This window comes from Arachis stenosperma, chromosome 9 (genome assembly GCF_014773155.1).
Source record: "Arachis stenosperma cultivar V10309 chromosome 9, arast.V10309.gnm1.PFL2, whole genome shotgun sequence".
Lineage (NCBI taxonomy): Eukaryota > Viridiplantae > Streptophyta > Magnoliopsida > Fabales > Fabaceae > Arachis > Arachis stenosperma.
In genome coordinates this window covers 126,442,621-126,463,006 of record NC_080385.1, presented here as the reverse complement: position 1 = coordinate 126,463,006, position 20,386 = coordinate 126,442,621, and the positions used below count along the sequence as shown (strand labels likewise).

The 20,386-nt window shown below is 40.0% G+C and overlaps 1 non-coding gene across 1 annotated transcript; it reads right to left on the bottom strand.

Moving 5' to 3' along the window:
• Positions 1–19,926: 19,926 nt before the first annotated feature.
• Positions 19,927–20,034, bottom strand: LOC130952560 (small nucleolar RNA R71). Its single transcript, XR_009074740.1, has one exon. It is a non-coding gene; the product is annotated as a small nucleolar RNA R71 (small nucleolar RNA).
• Positions 20,035–20,386: the final 352 nt, after the last annotated feature.

The window sequence follows — 20,386 nt, the reverse complement described above, 5'->3', positions numbered from 1 at the left end:
TTGTTGCAAAGGTATCCTCTAGCAAAGAAACTGTTGCTCTGACTCAGAGTATATGTGAAATGACCAACCTACTGAAGCAGATGCAGTTGAATCAACAACAGGTTCAACAAGCTCAGCCTCCCCCACCACAACAAGGCCAACAGTTGGTTCCATAAAGAGTATGTGGGATCTGTGCTGATTATAGTCATTATACTGATGAATGTCCGCAGCTCCAACAGGAAGACAACACTCTGGCAGTCATTCATAACTTCTATGACCGCCCCAATCAAGGATACAATCAAGCTGGTAACTACAACCATGGATGGCAAGATAATTCCAACCAAGGTTGGAGAGATAATTCTAACCAGGGTTGGAGGGACAATCATAACAGAGGAGGCAGAGATAACAATGGAAATCAAAGGTGGAATTACAATAACAACATCAGACAGTAGAATCAGAATCAACCTTATAGAGCACCTCACCTAAGACAGCCTCAAGGACCACAGCACAATCTACAACAAGCCCCTCAGATCACTTATTCTAATTCCTCATCACACAATGAGATGCTCTGTTCTCTTGCACAAGTGCAGCAAGATATGCAGACATAGCTGAACTTTACTTTAAATGGTCTGACTACAACTTTACAAGCTCTCGTCTCTCGGTTAGATTCACTACCTAACTCCACCAACAACCTTCAAGCTTAGTAGACTTCCTTCTAAACCTTTACTTAATCCCAAGGGTGGCATCAACGCCATCACTCTGAGATCTGGAACCACATTGCAGGAGAGGAACCAAGAGGAGCCAAGTCCACCAGAACATACCCCAGCTGAAGTTGCAGTGGAAATGGAAGGTGCTGAAGAGGAGGAGGACATACAGGACATTGTTGAAGAAGAGGAAACCCAACCACAGAGTGAAGCACTAACGGATGTTGAAGCTGCAGATAATGTCGTCCTGTCCCCTTTCCACAACTCACAAGGAAGCCCAGGAAGCAGATGTTATTCAACAGGTAGAAATATTAAGCAGATGGAACTTGATCCTAAAATGGTAGAAATATTCAAAAAGGTTGAGGTAACTGTTTCCCTTTTTGATGTTATTCAACAGGTACCTAAATATGCAAAGTTTCTAAAGGATTTATGTATACATAAAGATAAAATTAATAAATTAGAAACTATTCCTTTAGGTAGTTCTATCTCAGCTTTAATGGGAGGTATACCTGAAAAATGTAGTGATCCAGGTCCATGTATGGTTAACTGTACTATTGGAGGTGTGATATTTTCTAACTGCATGTGTGATCTAGGAGCGTGTGTTAGTATAATGCCTTTGTCTATATTTAATGCTTTAAGGCTCCCTCCCTTAAAAAGGTCGGCAGCTCATTTTGTGTTGGCAGATAAAAGCATTATTACAGTGATTGGAGTTGCTGAAGATGTATTAGTGAGCATCAAGGAGCTCATATTTCCCATTGATTTCTATATCCTGGAAATGCCCCCTAATGACTCCGAGAGGCCATCATCAATCCTGCTTGGAAGACCATTCCTGAAGACTTCAAAGTTCAAGCTGGACGCGTTTTCAGGAACTTATTCTTTTGAAATAGATGGCAGAATAGTAAAATTCAGTTTAAATGAAGCTATGAAGCACCCTCCGGAGGATCATTCTATCTCCCAGTGTGACATCATTAATGAAACTGTAGCTGAAGTTCACCAGGAAGAATTAGAAGAGAAGTACATAGGGCAAGGTCCAAGTGTGGGGACATTTTCAGAGGACAATGAGAGCACTTCACCATTATCACCAACCCCAGATGACCCAGAGCCAAGCCATGAGCAGAAAATGGAATTAAAGCCCCTTCTTCCACACCTCAAATATACTTACCTTGAGGACAAGCAGAAGTTTCCAGTTATTATTGCAAGGAAGCTCACTTCCCAACAAGAAGAACAACTGCTTAATGTATTGAGGACGCATAAGAAAGCAATTGGATGGAGCTTGGCGGATATAGTAGGCATCAGCCCTCAAGTTTGTGAACATAGAATATTCTTAGAAGAAGGAGCAAAGCCTGTCCGTCAACCTCAGAGAAGATTGAATTCAACCATCTTAGAATTTGTCAAGAAGGAAGTAACCAGACTACTTGAAGCAGATATCATTTACCCTATTTTAGATAGCGAATGGGTCAGTCCAGTACAAGTGGTGCCCAAGAAGTCTGGAGTCACAACAATAAGAAATGAGCAGGGAGAACTTCTGACAACCAGAGTACAGAACTCATGGAGAGTTTGCATTGACTACAGGCATCTCAACCAAGCCACTCGCAAGGATCATTTCCCCTTGCCATTCATTGATCAGATGCTTGATCGCCAGTCAGGTAAATCTCATTACTGCTTTTTAGATGGTTATACAGGTTATTTTCAAATCCATATAGCCCCTAAAGATCAGGAAAAGACTACTTTTACATGTCCTTTTGGAACTTATGCTTATAAGAGAATGTCCTTTGGCTTATGCAATGCACCAGTTACTTTCCAAAGGTGTATGATGAGTCTTTTCTTTGATCTCATTGAGACCTGTATGGAAGTTTTTATGGATGACTTTAGCGTATATGTGATGACAAGTCATCATATACCCATTTTTCAAGCTTATTTCACTTGTTTTGTTAGCATTTATGCACTTTCTTGTATCCTAAGTAAGTGATTTGGAGTGAAAATGCATAACTTCTCTAAATCAAGCAACCACCATGAAATTAATGTTAAATCATGAGGTTTAAGCTAATTTTAATTGAATTTTAATTGATTTATAAGCCTCTTGAATTTAGTGATACTTTGAGTGGTTGTTTGGTTTATTATAGGTGAAGAAAAGAAAAGAAAAGGAAAAGCGTGGCATAAAAAGTGTAGCCGAGGAAAGAAAAGCGTGGCCGAATCAAGAAGAAGCGTGCCGTATAAAATGGGGGAAGCAACATTGCCCTCCACAAGGGCAGAATGCCCTCTAGGAGAGCAACATTAGGTGACCAAGCAAAGGAAGGCAATTCTGCCCTGCCCACTCCAAGGGCAGAGCACAAAATGGTGCCTTGGAACCAAGAGGAAGAGAACATTGCCCTGCCCTTGTGGAGGGCAGGATCGGGCTCTCTAAGGAGAAAATTTAAGTGAAAAATGTCACCCATGCATGCTACAAGGTTCGAACAAGGAACCATGAGGAAGCCAAGCACTAAGGTTCACTACCGTACCAAGAAGCCAAGAAAAAATGTAGCGTGTTTGCCTCCTCCGTGATTCGAACTTGGGACGTGAAGGAAGGAACATTGCCCTGCCCTTGGCGCGGGCAGGGCAGCATTTGGACTTGCGCACCACACACAAAATTCTGGCGCACCAACTTTGAAATCTGGCGCACCAATTTTCCCTTGGCAGCACCACAACTTTCTGCCCTGCCCTTGGCACGGGCAGGGCAGCATCTGGCGCACCAAAATCAATCCTGGCAGCACCAACGCGCGCGCTCCTCAACCCTGGCAGCACCAACTTTTCTGCCCTGCCCTTGGCGCGGGCAGGGCAGCATCTCGTTGCACCAAGGGCGCACCAGGCCGCACCATGCCGCGCCAAGCTCTTGCACCATGCATCAATTTTCTGCCCTGCCCTCCACAAGGGCAGGGCAGCCTCCTGGGAGTGATTTCTTGGGCCAAAATTCAAATTAAAAATCCATTTCTTCACCAATTCAAAAGCCCATCCAAATCCCATAATCCAAGAATAGAAAGTGTATATATAGAAGCTAGTTTGATGTAATTAAACCTTTTTTTACACCTTTCTTTTGATTTTTTACCACTTAGACTTTTACCTTGGCTTTTGAATTTTACTTTTGCTTTGGCACTTTCTTGAGCTTTCTTGAGAGACTTGACCGAGAGCTAAGAGGATCAAGGGAGAATTGATTAATCTCCTTCCTAATTTCCCTTGGGCAATTCTACTCTTCTGTTTCTGAGTTTTGGGTGTGTGAAATTGAGGAAATTCTGTCTCAATTCCCATTCAAACTCTTTTCACTTTGTTTTCTGCATAATTCAAATTCAATTCTGTTCTTCTATTGCTTCTTCTTTAATTTTCTGTCAATTGCTTAGATAATTCAGATCTGGGAAGGAAATTGGGTTTTAGGCTCTGCTACCTAAGCCCTTGGGATCCTGAGATCATAATTTACTCTTGGTTCTTCTGTGAACCTTTGCTGCATTTTATTTTCTTTCTGTTTGAATGTTTATTGCTTCTGATTCAATTTCTGCTCAATCAATTGTTGCAAGTTACCTTCTCTTTGTTTAGATTCTGCAACCCCAGTCCTCAAACCCCTTTTATCTTCAAGCCATTTATCTTTCTTTCCATTTAAGTTACTGCAATTTAAGTTTCTTGCACTTTAAGTTTCAGTCATTTACTTTCTTGCTCTTTAAGATTCTGCAATTTTATAATTCTGTTCTTTAATTTACTGCACTTCTCCCTTCCCCCTTTACATTTACAGTCATTTACTTCCTGTTAAGACCAAATCACTCAACCAAAACTTGATTCGCTTGACTAAATCACCCACTAAACTAAAATTGCTCAATTCTTCAATCCCTGTGGGATCGACCTCACTCATGTGAGTTATTATTACTTGATGCGACCCGGTACACTTGCCGGTGAGTTTTGTGTTGGATCGTTTTCCACACATCAAGTTTTTGGCGCCGTTGCCGGGGATTGAAATAGATTGACAATGATTAAGTGAAGTGGAGGTCTAGATTAAGCATTTTTCTTTTCTGTTATCGTAATTCTTACTAACACACTAACTGTTTGAATTTTTGCTTAAACTAACTAAAACTTCATTCTAGCAATAGATTGAAGTTCCATTGTATTTCTGGGTTTGTGTGTTTATTGTTGTGTGTTTGTATGTCAGATATAGGAAGATCTTCTCCTATCATCTCTGAAATTGATCAAAGGACTCTTCGGAGAATAAGAAGAGCTAAAAGAGGGAAGAACATTGTTGGAGAAGAAGAATCTGAGGAGGAATTCCAAGACATGGAAGGAGATACCAATCAACCCGAAGGAGGAGCCAATAATAATCAACATCAGAGAAGAGTCTTGGCTTCATACACATTTGCAAATGCTAGGCATTGTGGGAGTAGCATTCTTCCTCCCAATGTCAATGCAAACAATTTTGAACTCAAGCCACAACTCATCACTCTGGTTCAAAACAACTGTTCCTTTGGAGGAGGACCTTTGGAGGATCCAAATCAACATCTGTCCACATTCTTGAGAATCTGTGACACAGTGAAAATCAATGGTGTACCTCCTGATAGCTACAAATTGTTGCTCTTCCCATTCTCTCTCAGAGATAAAGCCACCCAATGGCTAGAGACCTTTCCAAAAGAAAGCATCAACACTTGGGATGACCTGGTGAGCAAGTTCCTTGCTAAATTCCATCCCCCTCAAAGGATCATAAGGTTGAAGACTGAGGTTCAAACGTTCACTCAAATGGAGTCTGAGAACTTATATGAAGCATGGGAAAGGTATAAGGCTCTATTGAGGAAATGTCCACCAGAGATGTTCACTGAGTGGGACAAGTTACAAAACTTCTATGAGGGACTCACTCTTAAAGCTCAAGAAGCTCTTGATCACTCTGCCGGAGGCTCATTACAACTCATGAAGACCACAGAGGAAGCTCAAAACCTCATTGATATGGTGGCCAACAACCAATATTTCTTTGCTCATCAAAGACAACGCCAACCATCACAGAGAAGAGGAGTAATGGAGTTGGAAGGGGTTGATTCTATTCTGGCCCAGAACAAGATGATGCAGCAGCAGATCCAACAACAGTTTGAACAAATGGCCAAAAGGATTGATGGCTTGCAAGTGGCAGCAGTGAGCACCACAAGCCAACCTCCAACCACTTGGGTGCAAAGTGAAGGAACTCAAGAAGAGCAACAACAAGAGCAAGTCCAATACATGCACAACCAAAATCCTGGAACAAATGAAGTCTATGGGGATACTTATAATCCATCTTGGAAGAACCATCCCAACCTCAGATGGGGAGACAACCATAATCAAAACCAACAACCATGGCAAAGAAATACAGGACAGAACAATTGGAAAAACACAAACTCCCAGCCAAACACTAACCAAAGTACATACAGAAAACCACAAAACAACTACCCCAATTCTAACCAATACCCACCCAATAACCACCCAACTAACCAAAACATCTATCATCATCCATCAACACCCCAAAACCAACCAATTACACAAGACTCACAGAGAATCACCAATCTAGAGCTGCTCATGGAGAAACTGATGAAGAACCAAGAATTGACAACAAAGAACCAAGAAGCCTCCATGAAGAACCTAGAGAGGCAGATTGGACAAATCTCTAAGAAGATCTCTGTTGAAAAACCATCAAGTTCACTACCTAGTGATACCATTCCCAACCCAAAGGAAGAATGCAAGGTTGTGCAACTAAGAAGTGGAAAAGTGTTAACAGATGGTAACCAAGGAGCAACCAAGCATAATGACACTGAACCAACAAAGAATGATGAAGCCATCAACAAGGATATGATAAGCAAGAATGCTCCAGAAAAACTCACAGAGGAAGACAACAAGCCACAGAATTTGAAGAAAGGAAAGCAAATCATGGAAGAACCACTTCCAAAACAACATCAAGTGGAGAAGAGCTCAACACCACCACTACCTTATCCACAGAGATTTCGCAAAGAGACAAAGAATCAGCACTTCCACAAATTTCTTGAGACTTTCAAGAAGTTGGAAATCAAAATACCTTTGGCAGAGGCATTGGAGCAAATGCCTTTGTATGCCAAGTTCTTAAAGGAGCTCATTAACAAGAAGAGACAGTGGAATGAAAAAGAAACGGTGATGCTCAGTGAGGAATGCAGTGCACTCATTAAAAAGGGACTCCCTCCCAAGCTTGAAGACCCTGGAGGTTTCTTCTTACCATGCACTATTAGAAACCTATTCATTAACAAAGGGATGTGCGATCTAGGAGCAAGCATAAATCTAATCCCATATTCTCTAGTGAAAAAGCTTGGCATAGAAGAGGTAAAACCAACACAGATGTCCTTGGAGTTGGTGGACCAATCAGTGGTATATCCTAAGGGGCTGATTGAGAACCTTTTAATTAAGGTTGGCAAGTTCATCTATCCGGCAGACTTTGTGATCTTGGATTCTTCAGAAAATGAAAGTAACTCCATAATACTTGGTCGACCATTTTTGGCCACTGCTAGAGCCATTGTGGACATAGAGCAAGGAGAGTTAACCCTCAGGATGCATGAGGAGAGCATCATCCTGAAGGTCTTCCCAGAATTACAGAAGGATGAAGAAATAAGAAAAATGAGTGATGATCCCCTTCCAAAGCAATCAACTGAAAAGGAAGTGGAACAGAAAGACAAACAGATGCAAGAAGACAAAGGGATTCACAAGAAAGCAGGGATGATCAGCAAGAAGGAAGGCATCACAACTCAAGTAACTGTCAAGAGAGGAAGATCAACAAGCAAGAAAAAGATGAAGAATAAGAAAAAGGCTCACAAAGGGTGGAAGAACAAGAAAATCCCAACTGAAGGATTCTCTAAGGGTGATAAGGTGCAACTAGTATATCAACAGCAGGGAGCAAAAGATTATTACACTGTCAACCAAATACTTTCTCTTGAGCACATGGAAATTGAACATCAAGGCACACAAAGAAAGCTGACAGTGAGAGGTGACAAGTTGAGACATCACCAACATCAACCACCTTAAAGGAAGGTCAATGTCAAGCTAATGACAATAAAAGAGCGCTTCATGGGAGGCAACCCATGGTTTAAGATTTCTGTCTTCTCTTTTATTTAATAAGCTGTGATTTCTCTGAATATGATTTTGAACTTTCATGCCTAATGACTGCATACATTGTTTTAAAGCACATGTCAAACTTTTAAGTTTGGTGTCCCTTAAGGTACACTTAATTTTTGCTTTTCAAAAAGAAAAGGGAGTCATTCTTAGAACATATGCATAATTCTTTTAATGAAGCATATGACCAAACACTAAGTTTGGTGTCTGCATGTGCAACAATGCTCAGAGGACTACTTTCCAAGCATGAACTCAAAACCATACAGACAAGGGATCATACATCAATAATTTTTTTTAAAAATGTATCAATTGTGAGATTGGTTTGCAATTGCTAAGCCATCCCCTAAATAAAAGATAAGTTTGGTGTTCACCAACCTTTAACATCTTTAATTAAGGGACACAATTGACCACAAAAATATTTTTCATAATAATAAACAAAACAAAAATTTTTTTTTTTTACAAATTTATTGCCAACGGCCATATTAATGATCTAAGGCTAGCTATCTTGATTCTTGCAGGAGAAAAGATTAAGACAAAACTCAAGGAGGGGCCACGGCTAAGAGGAGTTATGTGAGGAAGGTCACATGTGCCTAGGAGAACGCGTTCATGGGGAACAAAATCTGCATGCATGCATCCTTGGACACTTAAATACATGCAGCCAATGGGAGGAGGATCCTCGTCAAGCCTCAACCATGCATGCAGACCGTCCATTCCATGAGTCCTTGAGATGACCAACTCAATCTCAGCCCTTCATGAACACTAACGGTTCCTTCTTCATTCATTCATTGTGGTTTTGTTGGGAAGATTGAAGATATGGCCTATAAATAGCCGTTGCACCAACACAGTATACATATTCTCATTCAAGCCACTCTCATATGAAAACCATACTCCCTTCCACTTCTAAAACCAACATAATCTCCTTGTCTCACATCAAAACCGAACCAAAACTCTTTCCAAACACAACACATAGTTCTTCTACTCTCACTTCCTCCTTCTTTTCACTTTAATTCTAATGGCCTCCTCAAGCTCACAAAGAAGGCCGGGAAAAGAGCCTATGATAACCGAACCTCCAGCCTTTAATGCAACCAAGTTTAGATCCCAATTCCATGAAGGGAGATATCATAGGTTCATGGAGGCAAAGAATGTCATCTATGAGAAAGGCCTTGATTTGAGGGAAGGAGAATATCCCATCATGAGGCAAATTACTAGAGAAAGAAGGTGGGAACTCTTGTGTGCTCCTCTGACTGACATCAGTGCAGTAATGATTAGGGAGTTCTATGCAAATGCTGCAAAAGAAAGCAAAAATAGTGCTCCCTACACAAGTTATGTCAGAGGGGTTGAAGTGAGTTTTAGCCCAGCTGCTATCACAAGAGCTCTCAAGTTGAGAACCATAACCTATCCAGAGCTTAGTTATGAGGCCAGATTGCAACGGGAAAATAATCCTGATGAAATTCTGTAGGGGTTATGCATGGAGAATACTGACTGGGAAAGAGATTCAAAGGGAGTTCCAAGTCACATAAGGAGGATAAATCTTACTCCTGTGGCTAAGGGATGGTATGAAATAGTAAGGAGATCTATCCTTCCTACTGGGAATGCATCTTGGGTCACAATCAAAAGAGCACTCTTGACATACTGCATCTTGCATGGAGGTGAGATCAACATTGCACAACTCATAGCTGACAGTATTCAAGAAATGGCCAATAGCACAAGCAAATCAAAAGGTCTTGGGCATCCAAGTACCATCCTCAGGCTATGTAACAAAGCCAACGTAATCTTTGAAGATGAGGATACAACAAAAGTGAAAGTAGGAAAAGGAATTACCAAGAAGAGCATGGAGGGAATTAATGAAGAAGAAGACCAAGAAGGGGCAGTAGCTCCTAGACAAAGGAGATCACAAAGAGAGGAAGGACGAAATCAAGTTTATGAGGCCATTGATATGAGCCAATTGCAAAGATCAATTGAAGAACTATCTCAGCAACTCATGCAGGCTCAACAAGGTCAAAATCAACTCATGCAGGCCCAACAAGGCCAAAATCAAGGGGGCCCAGCGTAATATCTAGAGCCCCACCCAGAATTCATGGAGCAATTTTTGAAAGAAAAAGAAGAACGGGAAGCTTGGCAGCGTCAAATGGAGGAAAAACAAGAGAGATGGCAACAACAAATGATGACTCAGCAGCAAGAATTTCAAGCACATATTCTTGAAGGGCAAAAAGAGCAATACAAAGAATTCAAAGAATCATATGACAAGCTGTATTTTAGTCAAGCTAAAGCAGAGGAATATAGTCACAACCTGTATCAATGGAAGAATGTTCATCATACCATGGGAGAAGTTAGACACGTACAAAGAATGGAGTATGATGAAAACATGCAAGCAAGGTTGGAGTACTTGACCCACAATTTGCCAACACTCAATCCTGAGATCAAGCCATTTGAACAATGCCCTGAATTCTTAGCCAAGCAACAAGCAAAATCTCATCAATACACTGAGTCAACCTTTAACAGATTGGAAGATTTTGGGCTCAGAGGACTCTTAGACTCTGTCTGGGGTAGAAGATGTCCTGGTGAAGAGATCAGAGATTACTCCAAGACAGGGAAGAGAAAGAAGAAGAAGGGAGAATCAAGCAGCAGCCATGACCATTAGAAGGTGGCAAAGTTCCTTCATACTTCCTCTTTCATGTCTCTAATAAGGAGATGCATGTCTGAAACATGATATGCCTCCATCATTTAATTCTTTTACTTTATGCATTTTCTGTTCTTTGCTTTTCATTTTAGTTAGTTAATAAATAGCTAGAAAAATGCTAAACCTGCATAATGCTTGTTATCCATCACTTAGCTTGAATTTTGTTTTGTTTTCCATATGCTTGAATAAAAGAGTTTGGTTTGAATTGAAAAGTAAAATATCCAATGTTGCATAAGTATGAATGGAAGTTGGTGGCGGCATATGTGTTTGATTAAATGCATAATTCATGAAATAATTGTTGCATAATATCATTCTCATTCAATTGTGAGTTAGCTTGTTGTTATAAAAACTCCTATCAATAATGAAAAAGCCCTTGGTAACAAAAACAGAAAGAAAAGGGAAAGAAAAAGCCAAAATGGCAAGAAAAAAAAAACAAAGAATAAAGGTTGGACACCAATAGCTTGAACCTTAGGACATATGCCTGTGGTGTTCTTGTACTAAGATCTGCTTGGATGAGTAAATTCTAAGGGGTATTTTGAAACCCGGTCACTTAGATCAACTGATTTGGGATGGCCAATTGAAAATCCACAATAAAGAGCAACTTAGATACAGAGCATTTAGTTATCCAAAGAGATGCTGGGCATCAATGATCCTAGGAAGAATTAATGAGCCATGTGTCTGTGGTGGAAAGATGTCGAGCAAAAGAAAAGAAAATAAAGCCAAAGGCTATGCTGCAGCATTTGACACCCAACCTATAAAAGAATAATAAGCTTGTTAAGCATTGTAAGCCAAGAAAAGTTAGCAAGGGAGTGAGTAACAAGTGAGTCTTATAACAGCAAGTTTAGCAAACCTTTGATGCAAAATGTGTATTATGTAACAAGAACAATAACTTGAGTTGTCATTGTCTGCATAAACGCCCCATAGATCAAGTTCTGCTATCTGCATAATAAGGATAAGTATCCTTTTCTTGTTCATTCCATTTACTCTTAGTTTTGATGCTTGCTTGGGGACAAGCAAGGTTTAAGTTTGGTGTTGTGATGACAAGTCATCATATACCCATTTTTCAAGCTTATTTCACTTGTTTTGTTAGCATTTATGCACTTTCTTGTATCCTAAGTAAGTGATTTGGAGTGAAAATGCATAACTTCTCTAAATCAAGCAACCACCATGAAATTAATGTTAAATCATGAGGTTTAAGCTAATTTTAATTGAATTTTAATTGATTTATAAGCCTCTTGAATTTAGTGATACTTTGAGTGGTTGTTTGGTTTATTATAGGTGAAGAAAAGAAAAGAAAAGGAAAAGCGTGGCATAAAAAGTGTAGCCGAGGAAAGAAAAGTGTGGCCGAATCAAGAAGAAGCGTGCCGTATAAAATGGGGGAAGCAACATTGCCCTCCACAAGGGCAGAATGCCCTCTAGGAGAGCAACATTAGGTGACCAAGCAAAGGAAGGCAATTCTGCCCTGCCCACTCCAAGGGCAGAGCACAAAATGGTGCCTTGGAACCAAGAGGAAGAGAACATTGCCCTGCCCTTGTGGAGGGCAGGATCGGGCTCTCTAAGGAGAAAATTTAAGTGAAAAATGTCACCCATGCATGCTACAAGGTTCGAACAAGGAACCATGAGGAAGCCAAGCACTAAGGTTCACTACCGTGCCAAGAAGCCAAGAAAAAATGTAGCGTGTTTTGATGAGCGGATAATTTGTATGCTTTTTGGCATTGTTTTTAGTATGTTTTTAGCATCTTTTAGTTAGTTTTTAGTATATTTTTATTAGTTTTTAATTAAAATTCACTTTTCTGGACTTTACTATGAGTTTGTGTGTTTTTCTGTGATTTCAGGTATTTTCTGACTGAAATTGAGGGTCCTGAGCAAAAATCTGATCCAGAGACTGAAAAGGACTGCAGATGCTGTTGGATTCTGACCTCCCTGCACTCGAAGTGGATTTTCTGGAGCTACAGAAGCCCAATTGGCGCGCTCTCAACGGCATTGGAAAGTAGACATCCTGGGCTTTCCAGCAATATATAATAGTCCATACTTTGCCCAAGATTTGATGGCCCAAACCGGCGCTCAAAGTCACCTACAGAAATTCCAGCGTTAAACGCCGGAACTGGCATAAAATTTGGAGTTAAACGCCCAAACTGGCATGAAAGCTGGCGTTTAACTCCAGAAAAGGTCTCTACACGAATTTCCTTCATTGCTCAGCCCAAGCACACACCAAGTGGGCCAGGAAGTGGATTTTTCTGTCATTTACTCATTTCTGTAAACCTTAGGATACTAGTTTACTACTTATAGGACCTTTTTACATTGTAATCAGTACCGGATGATCTCATAACATTTTGTACACGTTTCTTTCCACAGTATGAGTCTCTAAACCCCATGGTTGGGGGTGAGGAGCTCTGCTGTGTCTTGATGGATTAATGCAATTACTACTGTTTCTTATTCAATCATGCTTGCTTCCATTCTAAGATAACACTTGTTCTTAATCCGGATGAATGTGATGATCCATGACAATCATCATCATTCTCAACCATGAACACGTGCCTGACAACCACCTCTGTTCTATCTTAGATTGAGTAGTTATCTCTTGGGTTCTTTAATCAGAATCTTCGTGGTATAGGCAGGACCTGATGGCAGCATTCAAGAGAATCCGGAAGGTCTAAACCTTGTCTGTGGTATTCTGAGTAGGATTCAATGATTGAATGACTGTGACGTGCTTCAAACCTGTAACCTACTGGGCGTTAGTGACAGACGCAAAAGAGTGATTCTATTCCGGTAGGGGAGGGAACCAAATCGGTGATTGGCAGCACTGTGACAGAGTGTGTGCATTAGCTTTCACTGCGCGGATGGGAGGTAGCTGCTGACAACAGTGAGACCTTACACGAGCTTGCCATGGAAGGAGACATGCGTGTTTGATGAGGAAGACAGTAGGAAAGCAGAGATTCGGAAGATGGAGCATCTCCAAACCTCAACCCATTCTCCATCACTGCAATACAAGTAACCATTACATGTTCTTTTGCTTTTTACAATCAATCCTGATAATTTCTGATATCCTGACTAAGATTTACAAGATAACCATAGCTTGCTTCAAGCCGACAATCTCCGTGGGATCGACCCTTGCTCACGCAAGGTATTACTTGGACGACCCAGTGCACTTGCTGGTTAGTTGTGCGGGATTGCAAAAGTGTTATTGCAATTTCGTGCACCAAGTTTTTGGCGCCGTTGCCGGGGATTGTTCGAGTTTGGACAACTGACGGTTTATTTTGTTGCTTAGATTAGGACTGTTTTATTTTTGTTGGTTTAGAGTCTTTTAGCTGAGTCTAGTTTCATATTCTAAGTTTGGTGTCAATTGCATGTTTTTGTTTTTCTTTTAAATTTTCGTTTTTGCATGTTCTTGGTCCCTTTTTGATTCATAAAAATTCTAAGTTTGGTGTCCTCTTTGTGTTTTTCTCTTAAAATTTTCGAAAAAATTTAGTGTTTGATCTTCTAAAAATTTTAAGTTTGGTGTCTTTTGTGTTTTTCTCTTTCCTCTTTTTAAAAATCAAATCTCTTTCATAAAATTCTTTTCAATCATATCTTCTTAATTGCTGTTTTCAAAATCTTTTTTTTACTAATTGATTCAGTTCTCAATTTGCTTTGATCTCATTTTCCCTTTTGATTTTCGAATTTTTTTTATTTAAATTTCTTTTTATTTTATTTTTTCGGTTATTTCAAAAAAAAAAAAAAACAAACAAAATTTATCTCTTTGCAATTATTATCATTTCCCTTTTGTCCATCATGGACTTAAGTGGAATTAACCAGTCCAGAAGGACTCTGGGGTCCTATGCCAACCCCAGTACAGCTGCATATGGGAGTAGCATCTGTGTACCTCCCATCAAAGCAAGCAGCTTTGAGCTAAACCCTCAACTCATTATCATAGTGCAGCAAAATTGCCAGTATTTCGGCCTTCCAGAGGAAGAACCTACTGAGTTTCTGGCACAGTTCTTACAAATTGCTGACACAATACATGATAAAGAGGTAGATCAGGATGTCTACAGACTGTTACTGTTTCCATTTGCTGTAAAAGATCAAGCAAAAAGGTGGTTGAATAACCAACCTACAGCAAGCATAAAGACATGGAAACAGTTATCAGACAAATTCCTGAATCATTTTTACCCTCCAAAAAGGATGACACAGCTAAGGCTGGACATCCAAGGCTTTAAACAAGAGGATAATGAATCCCTTTATAATGCCTGGGAGAGGTATAGAGGTATGCTTAGAAAATGCCCTTCTGAAATGTTTTCAGAGTGGGTACAGTTAGACATCTTCTACTATGGGCTTACAGAAAAAGCTCAGATGTCTTTAGACCACTCAGCTGGTGGATCTATACACATGAGGAAGACAATTGAAGAAGCTCAAGAGCTTATAGACATTGTTGCTAGAAACCAATACTTATATTCTAGCAAGGAATTCGTTCCACAAGAAGAGGTCATAGCAGTAGTCACTGATCCTGATCCTCAAGAACAGATGAATGAGCTTAATCAACAATTGCTCCTGATGACAGAACAGTTAGCAGAATTTAAAGAAATGCTCCATGATACTAAGGTTGCTAACAAGAGCATAGAACTGCAGTTGAATCAAGCAAAACAGCAAATATCTAAACAAATAACAGAAGAATGTCAAGCAGTTCAACTGAGGAGTGGAAAAACACTGAATGCCACTGCTCAAAAGAGCAAGAAGTCAATTAAGGAACAGTTGACAGAGGATGACCAAGCCACTGTTCAAAATCCCTCTGAGGACAGTAAGAGCCCAGAGAGGAATATTATTGGCGTTCAAACGCCAGAAAGGGAAGGAAAGTTGGCGTTAAACGCCCATTCCTTGCCCAATACTGGCGTTCAAACGCCAAAACAGGGAGGAAAGCTGGCGTTAAACGCCCATTCCCTGCCCAGTTCTGGCGTTCAAACGCCAGAAAAGGGGGAGAAGTTGGCGTTTAACGCCCAAACTTCATCCACTCCTGGCGTTCAAACGCCCAAGGAGAATCAGGCACCTGAGAGTTCTGATGATTATTCCCCTAACAAGGCTTCTTCAACCACTTCTGTAAGGAATAAACCTGCAGCATCTAAGGTTGAAGAATATCAAGCCAAGATGCCTTATCCTCAGAAACTCCGCAAAGCGGAACAGGATAAGCAATTTGCCCGCTTTGCAGACTATTTAAGGACTCTTGAAATAAAGATTCCTTTTGCAGAGGCACTTGAGCAAATACCTTCTTATGCTAAGTTCATGAAAGAGATCTTAAGTCATAAGAAGGATTGGAGAGAAACTGAAAAAGTGTTTCTCACTGAAGAATGCAGTGCAGTCATTCTAAAAAGCTTACCAGAAAAGCTTCAAGATCCTGGAAGCTTTCTGATACCATGCACATTGGAAGGCACTTACACCAAGGTAGCCTTATGTGATCTTGGAGCAAGTATTAATTTAATACCTGCATCCATGATGAGCGGATAATTTGTATACTTTTCGGCATTGTTTTTAGTATGTTTTTGATATGATCTAGTTAGTTTTTAGTATATTTTTGTTAGTTTTTAATTAAAAATCACTCTTCTGGACTTTACTATGAGTTTGTGTGTTTTTCTGTGTTTTCAGGTATTTTCTGGCTGAAATTGAGGGACCTGAGCAAAAATCTGATCCAGAGACCAAAAAGGACTGCAGATGCTGTTGGATTCTGACCTCCCTGCACTCGAAGCGGATTTTCTGGAGCTACAGAAGCCCAATTGGCGCGCTCTCAACGGCGTTGGAAAGTAGACATCCTGGGCTTTCCAGCAATATATAATAGTCCATACTTTGTCCAAGATTTGATGGCCCAAACCCGCGTAGCAATCCGGCCTCAGAAATTCCAGCGTTAAACGCCGGAACTGGAATAAAAGTTGGAGTTAAACGCCCAAACTGGCATGAGAACTGGCGTTTAACTCCAGAAAAGGTCTCTACACGAATTTCCTTCATTGCTCAGCCCAAGCACACACCAAGTGGGCCCGGAAGTGGATTTTTATGTCATTTACTCATCTATGTACTAGTTTTCTATAAGTAGGACCTTTTGCCATTGTATTAGAGAGCTTTTAGAGAGACTCTTGGTAGCTATCTTTGTTTTATGCTATCTTAGAGAGGCTGGCCATTCGGCCATGCCTGGACCTTGTTCTTATGTATTTTCAACGGTGGAGTTTCTACACACCATAGATTAAGGGTGTGGAGCTCTGCTGTACCTCGAGTATTAATGCAATTACTATTGTTCTTCCATTCAATTCCGCTTGTTCTGTTACCAAGATATCACTTGTTCTTCCACATGATGAAGGTGATGATTGACGCCCATCACCATTCTCACCCATGAACAAGGTGACTGACAACCATTCTTGTTCTACAAGCATCTGAGGCTTAGTGAATATCTCTTGGATTTCTGATTGCACGATGCATGGTTGATCGCCTGACAACCGAGTGCTCGTCTGACAAACGAGCCAGCCATTCCGTGAGATCAGAGTCTTCGTGGTATAGGCAAGAACTGATGGCGGCATTCAAGAGAATCCGGAAGGTCTAACCTTGTCTGTGGTATTCTGAGTAGGATTCAATGACTGAATGACTGTGACGTGCTTCAAACCTGTAACCTACTGGGCGTTAGTGACAGACGCAAAAGAGTTATTCTATTCCGGTAGGGGAGGGAACCAAACCGGTGATTGGCAGCACTGTGACAGAGTGCGTGCATTAGCTTTCACTGCGCGGATGGGAGGTAGCTGCTGACAACAGTGAGACCCTACACAAGTTTGCCATGGAAAGGAGTAAGAAGGATTGGATGAAGGCAGTAGGAAAGCAGAGAGACGGAAGGGAAGGCATCTTCATACACTTGTCTGAAGCTCTTACACCAATGATATACATAAGTATCATTATCTTTATCTTCTATGTTATTTTCGTTCATCATCATATATATTTGAGTTTGCCTGACTAAGATTTACAAGATGACCATAGCTTGCTTCAATACTAACAATCTCCGTGGGATCGACCCTTACTCACGTAAGGTTTATTACTTGGACGACCCAGTGCACTTGCTGGTTAGTTGTGCGAAGTTGTGTAATGCCATGGTATTGAGCGCACCAAGTTCTTGGAGCCATTACCGGGGATTATTTGAGTTGTGAAAAAGTATTGTTCACAATTTCGCCCGACCAAGTTTTTGGCGCCGTTGCCGGGGATTGTTCAAGTTTTGAGCAAGCTTTTGGTAACATCAGTGCCAAGATCCGGCAACAACATCAAGTTTTTGGTGTTATTGCCCGGGATTGTTTAGGCTGGACAACTGACGGTTCATCTTGTTGCTTAGATTAGGTATTATTTTTTTCGAAATTCTTGAAGATGAATTCTAGAGTTTCATGATGATTTGTTGAAATCTGGCTGGCTGAGAAGCCATGTCTAATCTGATTGGACCGAGGTTTCAACTTATCACCACAAGAGCTTGTTGACTCTCATCAATTTTGCTCTTGGAGCAGTGATCTGCTAAGATTTGGCTGGCCTCTGGCCATGTCTAGTGTTTTGGACCGAAGCTTTCTTTGAAAGCTTGGCTGGCTGTGAAGCCATGTCTAATTCCTGGACCGGAGTCTTAGATTAGCACTGCACTGATTCCTGGAATTCTCATTAAGAATTTTGATACTTTTTTTTTCTCTCTCACTTAATTTTCGAAAAAACACAAAAAAAATTCACAAAAACCATAAAAAACCAAAAATATTTCTTGTTTAAGTCTAGTGTCTCATCTTAAGTTTGGTGTCTTATGCATGTTTTTGTTATAATTTTCGAATCCATGCATATATTTCTTTGTTTTGATCTTTGAATTCTATTGACTTGAAGTATTTTGTGTGTCTCATATGCATTCTCATATTGTTAGTGTCAGTAGTATACAAACTGCTAAGTTTGGTGTTTTGCATGCATTGTTAATTGATTCCTTTTGCATTTTGATTATTAAAAATCCAAAAATATTTTTAATTTGTGTCTTTTCAAGTCAATGATACAAGGAATTGAAGATTCAGAACATACTGCAGAGGAATTATACAGAAAAAGCTGAGCATTCAAAAATGCCCAGTGAAGAAGGCAGACTGGCGTTTAAACGCCAGCCAGGGTACCTGGTTGGGCGTTTAACGCCCAAAAAGGTAGCATTTTGGGCGTTAAACGCCAGAATGTATACCATTCTGGGCGTTTAACGCCAGGATGGTGCTAGGAGGAAGATTTTGTTTTTCAAATCAATTTTTTTTAGTTTTTCAAAATCAAATCTTTTTCAAATCAAATCTTTTCAATCAAATGTTTTCAAAATCAATTTCTTTCCTTTTTAAAAGATACTTACTAACAATTAATGATTTGATTGAACATCACAAGATTGTTACCTTTTCTGTTGAGAAAGGTTTAAATGTTTCAATCATATCTTTTCTTGTTAGGCAAGTTATTAATTTTTAAGATCATATCTTTTCAAAGTGTTTTCAAATCATATCTTTTAAAATTGTTTTCAAATCATATCTTCTCAATCACATCTTTTTAAAACCATAACTTTTCAATTAAATCTTTTTAACCACATCTTTTTCAAAATAGTTTTCAATCAAATCTTTTTAATTTCTAACTTCAAAATCTTTTCAAAAATCACTTGATTTCTTTTCCGCTTTGATTTTCGAAAATCAATTGATGTTTTTCAAAAAAATGTTTTCAAAATATTTTAATTAATTTTCGAAAATCTTCTTCCCTCCTTCCCACATCCTTCTATTTATGGAGTACCACTCCTTCTAAATGCACAATTCGAACCTTATCTAATTAAAGTTCGAATTCTTCTTCTCCTTCTTCTTTCTATTTTCTCTTTTCCTCTGACATTTCAAGGAATCTCTATACTGTGACATAGAGGATTCCATACTTTCTTGTTCTCTTCTCTTTCATATGAGCAGGAGCAGAGACAAAGGCATTCTTGTTGAAGCTGATCCTGAACCTGAGAGAACCTTGAAGCGAAAGCTAAGAGAAGCCAAAGCACAACTCTCTTTAGAGGACCTGACCGAATTCTTCAAAGAAGAAGAAGACATGGCAGCCGAAAACAACAATAATGCAAACAATGCAAGGAAGGTGCTGGGTGACTTTACTGCACCTACTCCTGATTTTTATGGGAGAAGCATCTCTATCCCTGCCATTGGAGCAAACAACTTTGAGCTTAAGCCTCAATTAGTTTCTCTAATGCAACAGAATTGCAAGTTCCATGGACTTCCAATGGAAGATCCTCATCAGTTTTTAGCTGAGTTCTTGCAAATCTGTGACACAGTCAAGACTAATGGGGTTAACCCTGAGGTCTATAGACTGATGCTATTCCCTTTTGCTGTAAGAGACAGAGCTAGAATATGGTTGGACTCTCAACCTAAAGAAAGCCTGGACTCTTGGGAAAAGCTAGTCAATGCCTTCTTGGCAAAGTTCTTTCCACCACAAAGATGGAGTAAGCTTAGAGTGGAAGTCCAAACCTTCATACAGAAGGATGGAGAATCCCTCTATGAAGCTTGGGAAAGATACAAACAATTAATCAGAAGATGTCCCTCAGACATGCTTTCTGAATGGAGCATCATAGGTATTTTCTATGATGGTCTCTCTGAACTATCTAAGATGTCCTTGGATAGCTCTGCTGGAGGATCTCTTCATCTGAAGAAGACGCCTGCAGAAGCTCAAGAATTGATTGAAATGGTTGCAAATAACCAATTCATGTACACTTCTGAAAGGAATCCTGTGAACAATGGGACTAGTCAGAAGAAAGGAGTTCTTGAGATTGACACTCTGAATACCATATTGGCTCAGAACAAGATATTGACTCAACAAGTCAATTTAATTTCTCAAAGTCTGTCTGGAATGCAAAATGCACCAAACAGTACTAAGGATGCTTCATCTGAGGAAGAAGCTTATGATC